Source organism: Mytilus californianus, unplaced genomic scaffold, assembly GCF_021869535.1.
Source record: "Mytilus californianus isolate M0D057914Y unplaced genomic scaffold, xbMytCali1.0.p SCAF_14, whole genome shotgun sequence".
Classification (NCBI taxonomy): domain Eukaryota; kingdom Metazoa; phylum Mollusca; class Bivalvia; order Mytilida; family Mytilidae; genus Mytilus; species Mytilus californianus.
The window spans coordinates 165,188-179,442 of record NW_026262626.1 but is presented as its reverse complement, the minus strand read 5'-3'; positions in this window follow the sequence as shown (position 1 = coordinate 179,442).

Below are 14,255 nucleotides of genomic sequence, written 5' to 3'. Positions count from 1 at the left end.
TTGAAAGTAGCAAAATAATGTATATCTTTTCTTGGAAACGCAAGTTAATTTTAGAATGATATTCCTTTAAAGTCTTTCGTTCGTAAAAATGACGATTTGACATAAAATTTAAGTAACATAGCTTCAATTATTAAACTCTGTAGAATTTGAAGAACATTTCTATAATAACATAGCAAGCATAAATCATCCTGGAATTATTATTTTTGTATATGCAAAAAATAGAAACTGTCTACTGACTAGTTAGCTCTAAATTCTTTTTTTTTTTTCAAAATTGCGTAGACACTATATCTTCTTTACATTTATTCATATCTAATTAAGGAACATGTACGTGGGAACATTTACATATGAGTTGATCTAAATAAATATTGTTTTCATCGTTATATATTATTTCATACAATTTTGTCATTTTTTTTTCTGTTACAAGTTATAAGTTGAAAGTTTGTTTTGCAATAAAAGATATGCAATTCATTTTATTCAACGGTTTTATAATATACATGGCTACCACTAGTACATCATATCCATTACGGAATTAATTCTTTTTCAGAAATGTCAAGCTTATCTATAAAAGTATTTATATCAGAAAATTTTCCTTATCTATATTTAAAGCATTTAAATATATGTGTCACACTTTAAATAGACTTGCTGCAATATCGGAAGGTTATTGATTACACGACACCATTTGAGATTGTTCATTGTCACTAGTTTTCGTGACATAATTGGATGAGAGCCATTTTTAAAAATTGGAATATAACCAAATATATAATAGTTTTATATTATGTACACACAAAACATTTTTCTTGTAATGATATGTAATAATTAAACACATGTAAGATTTATCGGATTTCTTTTAAAAGAAAAAGTAATTCAAAAATATTTTTATATACAATGTAACTAAATTTCCAAAAACCATGAAACATATGATATCATAGGCGTGAATTATCGATTTAAACATAAAATAAGGTACAGAAAACATCAATAAAGGATCAAATAAGACACCAACCATTCATTTGTTTTGGTGTGGGCATGGCTATTTCAATTCAATTGTTTGATTCTTAATTTCTTCAGAAAATATATTGTTTTTGAAAGGAAATGAAAAAAGTAGTTGGTTTTCTCTGAAAATAAGGGGGTATACAAAATGTGTGTATGTTCGGAAAAAAAGATGTTTCTTTTTTATCAAAGTACAAAACAAAATGTTTGTCCCTAGAAGAAATCTCATGCCCCCTTCAAAAGATGATTGGTCGTTGCCTAATAACCTCCTTCAAGGACTTGGTGTAAGGGCACATTATTTACTTTGAGTTTTTGACATGGATGGGTCCCTCTTTGAAATATCTTATTTATATTGAGAAATTTTTACTCCTCACCTAAGCAGTCTGAGATACAGATTTTACCACATCTTACTCATCTTTTAAAAAGATAGAAATAGCTTACATAAAAATTTTTATAAATCATTGGGACATCTGATACGAAGTTGCATAGCATTGAAAACCAAAATGTTCAAAAGAAATTGTACCAAATCTAGCTAAATGACATTTAATATTGATATTTCATGTAGCACAGGAGTACTGATCACATGCCTATTTATACCCTCGGTGACGAAACGTCCACCGGCAGTGGTATCGGACAAGTGGTATCGGACCAGTGGTTGCAAACAAAATAATCAAATACAAGATACAAGGCTAATATTTAGTGCGGTACATGCACGTTTCGTGTACCTAAGGCTCATCATGAACGTTCAAAAGAAAACAGTTTAAAAGACCAAATCAATCTCGATGAACAGTTAAGACGAATTATTCCAAAAAAGTTGCACCAAATCAGGCATATGCTATATATACCTCGGAGTTGGAAAAGCGTTAAAGTAGTTCAACAATTCAACTACAACTGATTTATAGATTATGACAGTATCAATGATATGTCATGTCAATACACGAGTTGTTGCTGACTTACAAAAGTGAATAAAGTGATATATTTTTTTCTATTGAAACCTGAAGTCATTACAGAAACCAAGTACTGTGGATTCATTTTTATTCGTATGTTACCAATTTTCATTGATTTCGTGGCTATAGGGAAACCACGAATTTAAATGTTCAATTAAGTGTAATTGTCTATAGGTTTCTATACAAACAATTCCAAAACCTCTCAATCAATTATCCACGAACATACAATGTTTTCCCAATCCATGATAATTTTTACCCACGAAAAGAAATTAATCTACAGTAATTTGGACATATTTCACTAAATGCATGCATAAAAATAGGTACAATATTTTTCAACATTCAAAACATACATTTGTAAATGTTCATCACTTGTTAAAACAAAATTGATAACAACATGTTATAAATTTCATACGTTCGAAGCGTTCTGGATTTACCTTCTTCGGGAACACTTAAAGCCGAATATTTGAAAGCCAAAGATGCATAATAACAGAAATAATTGAGTTTTAAGTTACAGAGGGTGTTCATAATAGATAATTGTAAACCTCAAATAGTTTATTTTGTTGGTACAATTAGAGACAGTTATCAAGTCTCAAGGTAGAAATTTACCTTGTTAGGGAAAAGTTACTCGTCCTGTTACATGTATAAGGATATTGGACATATAATAATAGGCCTTTACGAAATGATTAAAATAATAAATGGTTATTTCATTTCAATTCATTATGTGCATTGTCTTCAGCAGCCAATTTAAACTTACATTGGCTCAAACAGGAATAATCAATGGCACAAAGTTACGATAAATTGTCACAAACGTAGAACGCCCCGTTTTTTCTAAACAAAAGTATGGCGTTTTTATATATAGAAACAACATAATATATATAGAATAACCATACATTGTCTCGAAATATACATTTTATTTGTACAAGGCTTAGAAACAGGTAGAAAGCGAGGCTTTGCCGAGCTCTTCTATTCTTTTTTGAGCCGAGTACAAATAAAATTTATATTTCGAGACAATGTATGATTATTCTTTATATACTGCAGCTCTTACTACTGTACCAAATGAAATATTTAGAGTAAAAACCATCATTTTGTAATTTGAGCGAATTCCGCGTACCTGTACCTTTTAATGACGTCATAAATAAAACTCTACGGAAACGCATTGTCAACGTCATAAACAAGGCGATATACGGGGACTGTATACCACAAATGATTATACGGTCAATGCAAATTGACTGCTCAAATAGCATAAACCCGTAACGAAACAAAAATTATATATTATTTAATTTTTATATGATAACGCACTTCGCGATCGTAAAAGTGGATAATATACAATGTCATATGACAAAATAATAGGATGGTGTTTTTCAAACACGAGTACTTTAAATATTTTCAGTTTGCACGCTAACTAGCGACAAAAAAATTAGGAACGCTTAAATGATTAAGAATAAACAATACCAGGATCCTTTGTTTACCTAACGCTTTGTTTTTCATACTTAAACCACTTGGAAAAAACCCAAAACTTCAAAGTAGAACACTCATATTGTTAAATATTTAAATATTTAACGTCACAGTACCCAAATTGCACCGAGTACCCAAATTGCACCTATTTAGCAATAAAGGAGCGGAAATCTTACAAGTTTTTTTAAAGACTAAACAATTTGTATTTATGTGATTTGACATTATGCATGTCTTTCAACATAGCTAAATATATGTAGATATGCACAAAACTGTAAAATCTATGGAAACGTAGCCATGCGACGTCCACTAAAAGTCATCTTTTATAAATTAGCAAATAAAACATGTTACAAGCATCCATTTCTTACAAAATGAAAACTAAGCATGGACTAATGTCAAATTGTTCTAAATAATTGAAGAAATAAAACAAAACCTCTGTTATTCGATTTTTAAGGATGTGAATTTAAGCATGTATGCAATTTTTGTACTCCTCATTACAGAATCATGGATCGTTTGGAGGTTGGTTCAAACCCATTTTTCTATGATTCAATATGGATTCAAAATTAAATTGATGGAACTATATAGTAAATAAGAATACATCTAAAAATTAACCCAGAATGGAAACTTTTGTCTGGATCATAAATAAACGTAGGTGAAAAAACTGTCAAAATAGGTGCAATTTGGGTACTCTAACGTTAGAAAGACTTGTATACAAAGCTCGATTTTATGGACTAGGTTTCAATTGACTATTTTCAATCGATCGTTCTAACCTGAATATTTGTAATACGAGATGACATTATTGACAATATATTAGTGAAATGATTGTCATAGCATATATAGCTTGTGTCGGCCAAAACAATCCCGTCTATGTGAACTATCTATAAAGTCTTAAATTTAGTCCAGATCTACAATTTGTCACTTGCAAATTCAAATCGTCCACTCAGGATTAGAACTATCCTTTAATATGTTTATATATCTATAAGCTGGTAGTTTGCCTAAATTTTCCAATGGAATGAATTTGTTTGAAAATCTTGAATGCAAAACGTTACAATTGTCTATACTGTTCATCGTGTTCCCTTTTGTTAGTGTTAATTTTTTTTTTCTCTCAAGATTTATTTGTTTGTTTCGTTTTTCTTAAATTTTAGCCTAAAATTAAAACTGAGACGTTTAAGATTAAATAATACTACACAACAGTTACTGTATACTGAAATTAGCTAAATATTTACAAGGGTAGTCATCAACGATTACCGTTGTAAGTCGATTTTATATATTTAGTGATAAAGTCTTCCCTTCGAAAGTTTAACGGACGCGATCATGATTTGGTTGACCGTTAAGATATGTGACAGATGACCACGGATGTGTCCCGATTGTCTTAGCCATAATCCATAAACAATGACTTAAACCTACACTGTAAAGTCACTTATAAAAGGCATGACAAAATGTCAAACAATTCAAAAGAGAGAAAGACAATGGATTCATTTATTTAAAAAAAATTAACGAAAAACAAATATAACAGACAGCAACGAATGATAACAACTCCTGACTTGGGACAGGTACATGCAGAATGTGGCAAGGTTAAACATTTGTGCGAGCACTCATCCCTCCATTAAAATTGTCTGTTTATCTTCGACTTATGATTTTTGATTGACCTATCGGTATGTTCTGCTTCTTTATCACAACGTAGATACACTCGGAAACGTATGTGTCTAATATATTCCAAATATACACAAATACATTGTACAATGTTTCACATATCAAGTAAAACAAAAGCTTTTTTTTTTAAATAATACATATCCCGACCCAAACAGTGTGTAAGGGCGTGATGCATTATTTGGTGATTTCTGTAACACCGGTCAAGTTTATTATCAATCCGTTTAAAATTGGACATGATTTTGCAACTAGACACTAAGGATGATTATATTTTTGGTTGTTTGGTTTCAGTTTCTGTAATTGTTTCCTCATACAAGTGATGACACAGCATCAATCAGAATATTTCGTTCTTGTCAGCTAAAGTCCAAAATTACAACCATTTAAATTTAAACGGTCGACAGCGGAAGAGATAATATAAAAATCTTTGAGTCGCATTCATGTCCACTAAACATCATATTGTATTCTTGGGAAGTTATTGTTCTGTGCGTTCTAATTGGTCCTGACGTGTAATTTTCGTGTACATTGAGAAGGTTCAAGGTAACTTTCAAAAACAGAGGATTTATTTTTTTCAATTGTGTCAATTTCGAAGTACACAATACATTGTGCATTTGCTAGATTTCATTGTCCGATAAAATGTATACAGTTGTGTCCTGTAATTCCGCCCGTCCGGTAAACCCGCCAACTCCCATTTACTTTGAATTGTCACTTCCGTGAATAATTCGTTTGCCATTTTATTCATAGGAACTGTACTTATTATTACTGTATGTCAAATTTTAAAGCAAAATTCTTTATTACGAAAATATCTAGTGATATATATATATATATTACAGTTCCTAACGCTAACGATAATCATATTATTGCTTACAAAACTCGTTTTTATGTCTGGAATCCCTTTATAAGTGGTCTATTAATAGATCCCCTTTTCCTTTCATAAACTGTGATAAACTGGCCCTCCATACATATTTACTGCCCATGGGCAGATTTACCGGACAAACACATTTCCGAAAAAAAACATAGATGACCCACTTGTTTTGTTGATTTTAAAATTTATTTCAGATATATTTTGGCAAATGAGATAAACTTCTCAAAATTGATTTGTCAGTGAATCGATTTATATTAAATTTGATACAATTTGTATATTATTAAGCAGAAATGCATACGATCAAAGCCTTATGTGGGCGGATTTACCGGACTGCGTCGTACTGTGATGATATTACTCGGCAGCTGTGTTATCCAATGCATGAGGGTCTGGATGGAGTTTGAAAAATAGAGAATAATGGGCAAAAATGCAGAATAAAGGACAAAAAAAAGGAAGAATAGAGAAAAATATGCAAAAAAAATAAAGAATAAAGAACACCTGGCCCTTGTTTAAATATAAGTAATAGAGAATATTGGGTGAAATAAATAAAGAGTAGAGAAAAATAATCTAATAAATTAAAGAATGCAGAAATGAAGAACCACCATCCAGACCCTTACGCATCGATATCCAGCAAATTAATCCTCTCAAACAGGTACTTTGGGCCGTCTTGAACTTTCAGTGAGGGGTGAGCTTTTGTTCGATATTATATACTTGACTTTGGCTTTGAAATAAAAACAGCAATATAAATGCTCTTCCTTTGGATTTTGGCGTCGTATTGAACTTGCAGTGTGGTGTGCGCTTTAGTTCCATGTTGCAGATCTCACAATGACTTTAAGATATCTTGTCTTGCTGTCATGTTATTTACTATATATCTGAATGTGACCCGTAATTGCCAGATGTTCGTATTGTTTCTGTATTTTGTGGTGTGATTGTCGGACAAACTGACAATATCTGTTATAATTTCTTGCCTGATATAATAATTTGTCAATATTACATCGAAGCTGCGTTCTGCAATGCATCTATAGATGTAGCGCGATCGAAATCTAGCAAAGATAATTACCAAAATCGGTGATATGCGCTGTATTGAACTTGCAGTGCGGTGTACGCTATGACTCCATTTTGAATATCTCACGGTGACTTTAAGATGAAGAAAAGTATAGTAAAAGCGCTTTTTGTTGGTTTTAATCATGAATGCATACACCATATAATTCCTTTCAATTTGATAGCTATTTAACAAACTTCGATGGCGAACATTAACTTACTTTACAAACACAAAACTTGCGTGGTATTCTGAAATTTATAAAAACAAACCTTTCTTTAAAACGCTGGAAAAGTTCCAAAGGTTTTAAAATCTGTATTTCGTGAAATCGTAAACTACTTGCAAGTCGGCCAGCTGTTTTAATTTTGTAAAATTATAAAAAAAAATTGAAGATGAGATTCTCGGTACTGTTGTTAAAGTTTACTTTTTACAAATCGATAAGAATCCAGTTATTCCTAGATAATAAGTGTGAATAAAATATCTTACAGTTAATGTCCTTTAAATATATCTTAATTCAAACATTGTAAAAGATAGTTCAAATAATATTTACACTATTAAAATACATGTAAATGTAGCATGTGTTTCCCATAGATTCCTAAACGTATTGACCAATATTCCATAATTAGATATTTTGCAAAATTGATATAAAAATAAGTGTTATTTATATAAATAATCTATTAATAATACACCAATATACATATGAAAATTCAAATACAAAATAAAGAAAAAAAAGAATAAAATGATGAAATTTTTTTGTACAAGTGAGTTGAATTCAATTTGTCACTGTATGATCGGTTATAATAAGGTTATAATAAGGTTAAAGGATAAAGTCGATTCAAAGTCGTGCACTCTTGGTATAAATACATCGAATGTTCATTGTTGATAAATCATTTTGATAATCCGTCAACCTATACAGATTTAGTTATGAGCAGGAAAAGGAGTCCCAATTTTACCGAATCAGAGCTATGTCTGCGTATATTTTGTTGTCATCGTCTGAGGTGCATTAAATCTACAGCAGCCATATTTATTAACAACTCGTGTTAGGACATCATAACGATGTTTTAACTTATGACTATCCTAAGACCACCATAAGACACCTCTCGTGTAGTCCTAACTTTAAGACCAACTTTAAGAGATGTCCTAAATTAGGACCACTTTGTGAAACCAATTTAGGACTCAGATATGTCGTAAGACCATCCTAAGACACGTCTTAGTCCTAAGACAGTTTGTGAGACACTAAGGAAAATTATATTTTTGGTTGTTTGGTTTCAATTTCAGTAATTGTTTCCTCATACAACTGATGACACAGCATCACTCAAAATGTTTCGTTCTTGTCAGCTAAAGTTCAAAATTACAACCATTTAAACTTAAACGGTCGACAGCGGAAGAAATAATATAAAAAATTTTGAGCCGCATTTATGTCCACTAAACATCATATTGTATTCTTGGGAAGTTATTATTCTGTGCGTTCTAATACACCTAATCGGTATTTATTCCATTCCGGATAAGTTCTAAAATTACACAACTTTTTCATCCAGTTGAAGCTATCTGGGACCCTGTTTAAACAATGCACCATGTATGATACTTTTTAATGAGACCTGTTTAAAACATCGTAAATACCTCAAACAAAATATTTTTTTGACTATAATTTGTTTTTCGAAAAAGTGGATCACAATCTATCAAATTTTCCTATTGATCGCTTTCTAATTATTTCCCTCCCTCAGTTCGTTACTGATGACCTTTGTTTTTTTTTGCCTGTTGACCCAAACAGGAAGTTGTCTAAATGACTGTTTTTTTCCGGATTGGACTAAATAGCGATAAGGTGTATATTGGTCCTGACGTGTAATTTTCGTGTACACTGAGAATGTTCAAGGTAACTTTCAAAAACAGAGGATTAATCATTTCAATTGTGTCAATTTCGAAGTACACAATATATTGTGCATTTGTCAATTTCATTGTCCAATAAAATGTATACTTTGATGAAATAACTCGGCAGCTGTGTTAATTTATCCAATGCATGAGGGTCCGTCTGGATGGAGTTTGCAAAATAGAGAATAATGGGCAAAAGTGCAGAATAAAGGACAAAAACAAGGAAGAATAGAGAAAAATATGCAAAAAAAAAACTTGAAATTCAACATTTGGAACTTTGAGATTCTTTATTTGCGACTTTGTAATTCAATAAATCTAACATTCGTATACTATTTTTATTCTGCCATTCTTCATTTGTTACCACGTCACTTAAATATTTGCCATAGACACGCTGAAACTCGTATATTGATGTTTTGTAACTTGAAACATGTCGATTCGTTAAATGTCATCGTTGTATTATTCTAACGATCATTATGACGACAGATGGCGCTCGCTTTTATTCTTCAGTGTATAAGCCTCCTGTAAGTAGGAGCACCTCCATATATGTATATACCCTTAGTAATTTAAATCAATTATGTACAGCACATACATATAAAAGAAAACAAATAGATAAATATTTTTTTTATTTTTATATGGCATATATACAGGGAGTCGGTTTTATATAGAGGTGACCTCGAATATACATGTATGTCTGAAAATTCAGACTAATATTGCTCTGGACCGGAAATTTAGGACTAAATAAATGATGGGAGAAATGAGTTAAAAAAATTTGAAAAGAACTAAACTATCTTATGATTTGTTTTTTTATACAAGAAGCAAATATATGAAAAATCTCTACTTATTTGGCTCTTGAATAATGAAGATAAAAATGTTTTATATCATGTTTGTACTTTGCAAAACAAATTGAATGAGCAAAGAAATATTATTTTAAACGATTCACTTAATTAATGTATACTATGTATTAAAACTGTTTTGAATATGCAATATTTTGTTATCTATATAGTCTAAAGGAATCTGACCAACCAGAAAACTTAATGAATACTAGATCGTCGAGACATGACATATACTAGTAGTATAATGGTGTGATGTCCTGGTGTCCCCTCTGCATTTTTTGTCAAGGACCATGATCGTAAAACTATGAAACTGTTTCTTTTTTATTACACATCTATAACCACTTTTAACCAAAGTGACACATCCCTCCCTGACTGGTCAGAGAGAAGATATCGCCATCTTGCCAATCTGCTTACCCTAATTTTATTTCTCCATGAAAATCTTTATATATGACAGCTCATTTTAGAGAGCAAAATATCAGCAATCTGTTAGTTGTTATGTCTTCAAATCATTAGGTATAACTTTTTGGACAGGTGAGGCGCCAAAAATGGGGGTGGCAAGAAATACTTTTTGACCAGTACTTCTCTAGCTGGTGAGAGAGAAGACCTCACAGAAACCATTCTCGCCAATCTGTTCATAACAGTTTTATTTCTCCAAGAAAATCTTTGCACATGATTGGGGGGTCTGTGAGAGCTCATTTTGGAGAGCAAATTGGTGGCAAACTGTGGAAAGTGGTTGGCAAGGGAGCAAGGTGGGATCCCGGGAGTAGGGGGCGTAAAGCCGGAGTTGAAGGGGAGGGAATCGGGAATCGGGAGTATTTGGAGAACACCCTGTAGGATGTTTTATCTGTTTCACGTTTTGTAAATTTTTATAGGACGAAAAATCGGGTGGCGGCAATTACTTCTTGACCAGTAAAGTTTAGTAGGCATGTATATTAATATATATCTGTCAGCCCTTCCCCCTCAGCCAGAATCAAATGGTCCGATAATCGCATTTTAGGATTAATAGAAACCGTTTATTATCCGGGTTTTCCTGTAATGATGTAGTTTCCGTTCTCGAACGCAGCGCCAAGTATCGTCTTCAGAAAACAAAATTAAACCGAGTTCCTGTATATATGCCATATAAAAGCGAACATTTTATTTATCTATTTGTTTTCTTTTATATGTATGGGCTGTACATAATTGATTTAAATTACTAAGGTTATATATACTCGATATAGTGGTGCTCCTACTTACAGGATGCTTATACACAGAGGAATAAAAGCGAGCACCATCTGTCGTCATAATGATCGTTAGAATAATACAACGATGACATTTAACGAATCGACATGTTCCAAGTTACAAAACATCAATATACGAATTTCAGCGTGTCTATGGCAAATATTTAAGTGACGTACGTGGTTATAAATGAAGAATAACAAAATAAGAAATAGTATACGAATGTAAGATTTAATGAATTACGAAGTAGCAAATAAAGAATCTCAAAGTTCCAAATGTTGAATTTCAAGTTGCAACTTGACAATTTACGAATAAAGAATTTTGAAATTACATAGTTACAAGTGGCAAATTGACAATTTACGAATTAAGAATTTTGAAATTACACAGTTACAAGTAACAAATTGACAATTTATCAATTATAAATTTTCCTAAGACTGTCCTATAATATTTGTCCTAAGATATATCTTAAGACAAATCTTAGTACACTTTCGATGACACGGTCCCTGGGACCGGTTTAACAAAGCTATCCTAAGACCTGTCATAAGATATATAGATTACTAAACGTATTGAACAATATTCCATAATTAGATATTTTGCAAAATTGATATAAAAATAAGTGTTATTTATATAAATAATCTATTAATAATACACCAATATACATATGAAAATTCAAATACGAAATGGAGGGAAAATAAAGAATAAAATGATGACCATTTTTTTTGTACAAGTGAGTAGAATTCAATGTGTCACTGTATGATCGGTTATACTAAAGTTAAAGGATAAAGTCGTGCATTCTGCTATAAATACATCGAAAGTCATTGTTGACAAATCATTTTGATAATCCGTCAACCTATAAAGATTTAGTTATGAGCAGGAAAAGGAGTCCCATTTTCACCGAATCAGAGCTATTTATGCGTACATTTTGTTGTCATCGTCTGATGTGCATTAAATCTACAGCAGCCATATTTGTTTACAACTCATGTTAGGACATCATAACGATGTCTTAACTTATGACTATCCTAAGACTATCCTAAGACAGCTCTCGTGTAGTCCTAACTTTAAGACCAACTTTAAGAGATGTCGTAAATTAAGACCACTTTGTGAATAGATATAGGAAGATGTGGCATGAGTGCCAATGAGACAACTCTCCATCCAAGTTACAATTTATAAAAGTAAACCATTATAGGTCAAGGTACGGCCTTCAACACGGAGCATTGGCTCACACCGAACAGCAAGCTATAAAGGGCCCCAAAAAATTACTAGTGTAAAACCATTCAAACGGAAAAACCAACGGTCAAATCTATATAAAAACGAGAAACACGTATGAACTACATAAACAGACGACAACTACTGTAATCAGATTCCTGACAGGACAGGTGCAAATATTTGCAGCGGGATTAAACGTTTGATTGGTACCAAACCTTCTCCCTTTTCTGAAACAATAGTATAACATCACAACATAGAAAAAACGCACTATAAAATATCAATTGGAAGGCTTAACTCAATCAAAAAACGTAAATTAACACACAATGAACGAATAAATTTGACCTGTGACACCTGAATGCAAATACACAGTTAATAAAAAATTACAAGGGATAAATAATTAAAGTTAAAAGTAAATAAACAGGTTTAAACAAAGTTAAAGTATGATATCACTTTGAAATTTCAAACAATTTTTAGAAAATCATCACTTTTGAAGAAACCTGCGTCATATTATACACAGGTTAATGAAAATAATTTTGTTGTTAGGTATGCTTCTTCTTCTGTGTGTATAAAATCTTCCGTTTAGGAATTCCAAGAAATTTCTTTAATATCAATAAAACTAATCTAACACTTGGTACATATGGGGTGAATATCAACAATAAAAATATACAATTAGTGCTAGATAAAACTTCATGTACATGTCCAAGAACAGCATCTAATGAAAAATGAAATAATTTTGATGTTCATAGTACGAAGAAGTGAAAATTTGTAGTAAATTAAATACCAAATAATCAAAGCTGGTATATAGACAAGATCCATGTTAACATAAAATAATAATAAAGCATTACAAATAGTATCAACAGGTCAAATTTAAAAGAAAGTACGATTTGAGAGTACTCGCAGTTACTGACAGCTAGTTAAAAGCCAAAACAATTAATAATAAAAAATCATGCATCAGAGACTAAAATCAACTAAAATACATCCCAGGGATTTAGTATTTTAACGTCATGAACAGTCAAAGAAGACATGACTTGTGCAATGCCAAAAATAAATGTATCGACAGGTAGTAGGATAGTTAGGAGTGACTTCTTTATAGATAAAAATGAACGTGTGTGTGTCTCTATACATCCCGTTTGAAAAGAAAACACAAATTTAGTTATGTTTTAATTTGCTAATGACAAAATCGATATTAGTGCCAATGTAAACTATATTCAGAGATCTAATTACAACATTGGTACGATAACCCTTACTAATAAGTTTGTTTAAAGGTTCGATGAGTTTACACGGATCACATAATGATTTCCGCGCATTAAGTACAATATTACCATAAAATGTAGGATGTGAAATACCATTTTTAATAAGTTTTCTACAGGAACAGCCAAATTTACTAATCAAATCTTTGTATCTATGAAAGAATTTAGTAAAAGTTTTAAGTAATTTATGGTAACGAAATCCCTGACTCAATAATTTACCAGTGATGCATTGATTACGTTCGTTAAAATCTATGACATCACTACACACACGGGCATACCGAACGAGTTGGGATATATAAACATCGTATGATGGAGCCAAAGGCACATCGCCGTCTAAAAAAGGAAAATTAACAATAGGTAATGAAAAATCGTCTCTTTTGTCGTAAATTTTAGTATGGAGTTTCCCTTTAGAAATTGAAATGTCTAAATCTAGAAAAGGACAACTGCTGCTGTTTATGTTAGATTTAGTTAAAGTAAGTTCTTTTGGGTAAATTTCGGTAGTATATTTAGAGAACTCTGGATTATTTAACGAAAAAATATCATCCAGATAACGGTAGGTATTGTTGAATGTATCAACCAAATGTAACAATGATGTGTCTCTACTGAGTTTGGTCATAAACTGAGATTCATAGCAATACAGGAATAAATCTGCAATTAAAGGGGCGCAGTTAGTGCCCATAGGAAAACTTCTACCTGACGATACACTTTATCGCCGAAACGAACATATATGTTATCTAGGAGAAAATTTAAAGCTTCAATCATATCCTCACATTTCCAGTAAGTGTATCTAGCATACTTTCCTTTTTCGTCACAGAAAAAGGCTTTAAACGAGTTACAGCAAATAAATTTACAATGAGATTTTTCGAAAGACCATTTTATTAAATATGAAATTTTTTCTTTATTAGATTGTGTGGAAGTGTAGTGTAGAGAGTAGAAAAATCATTACTG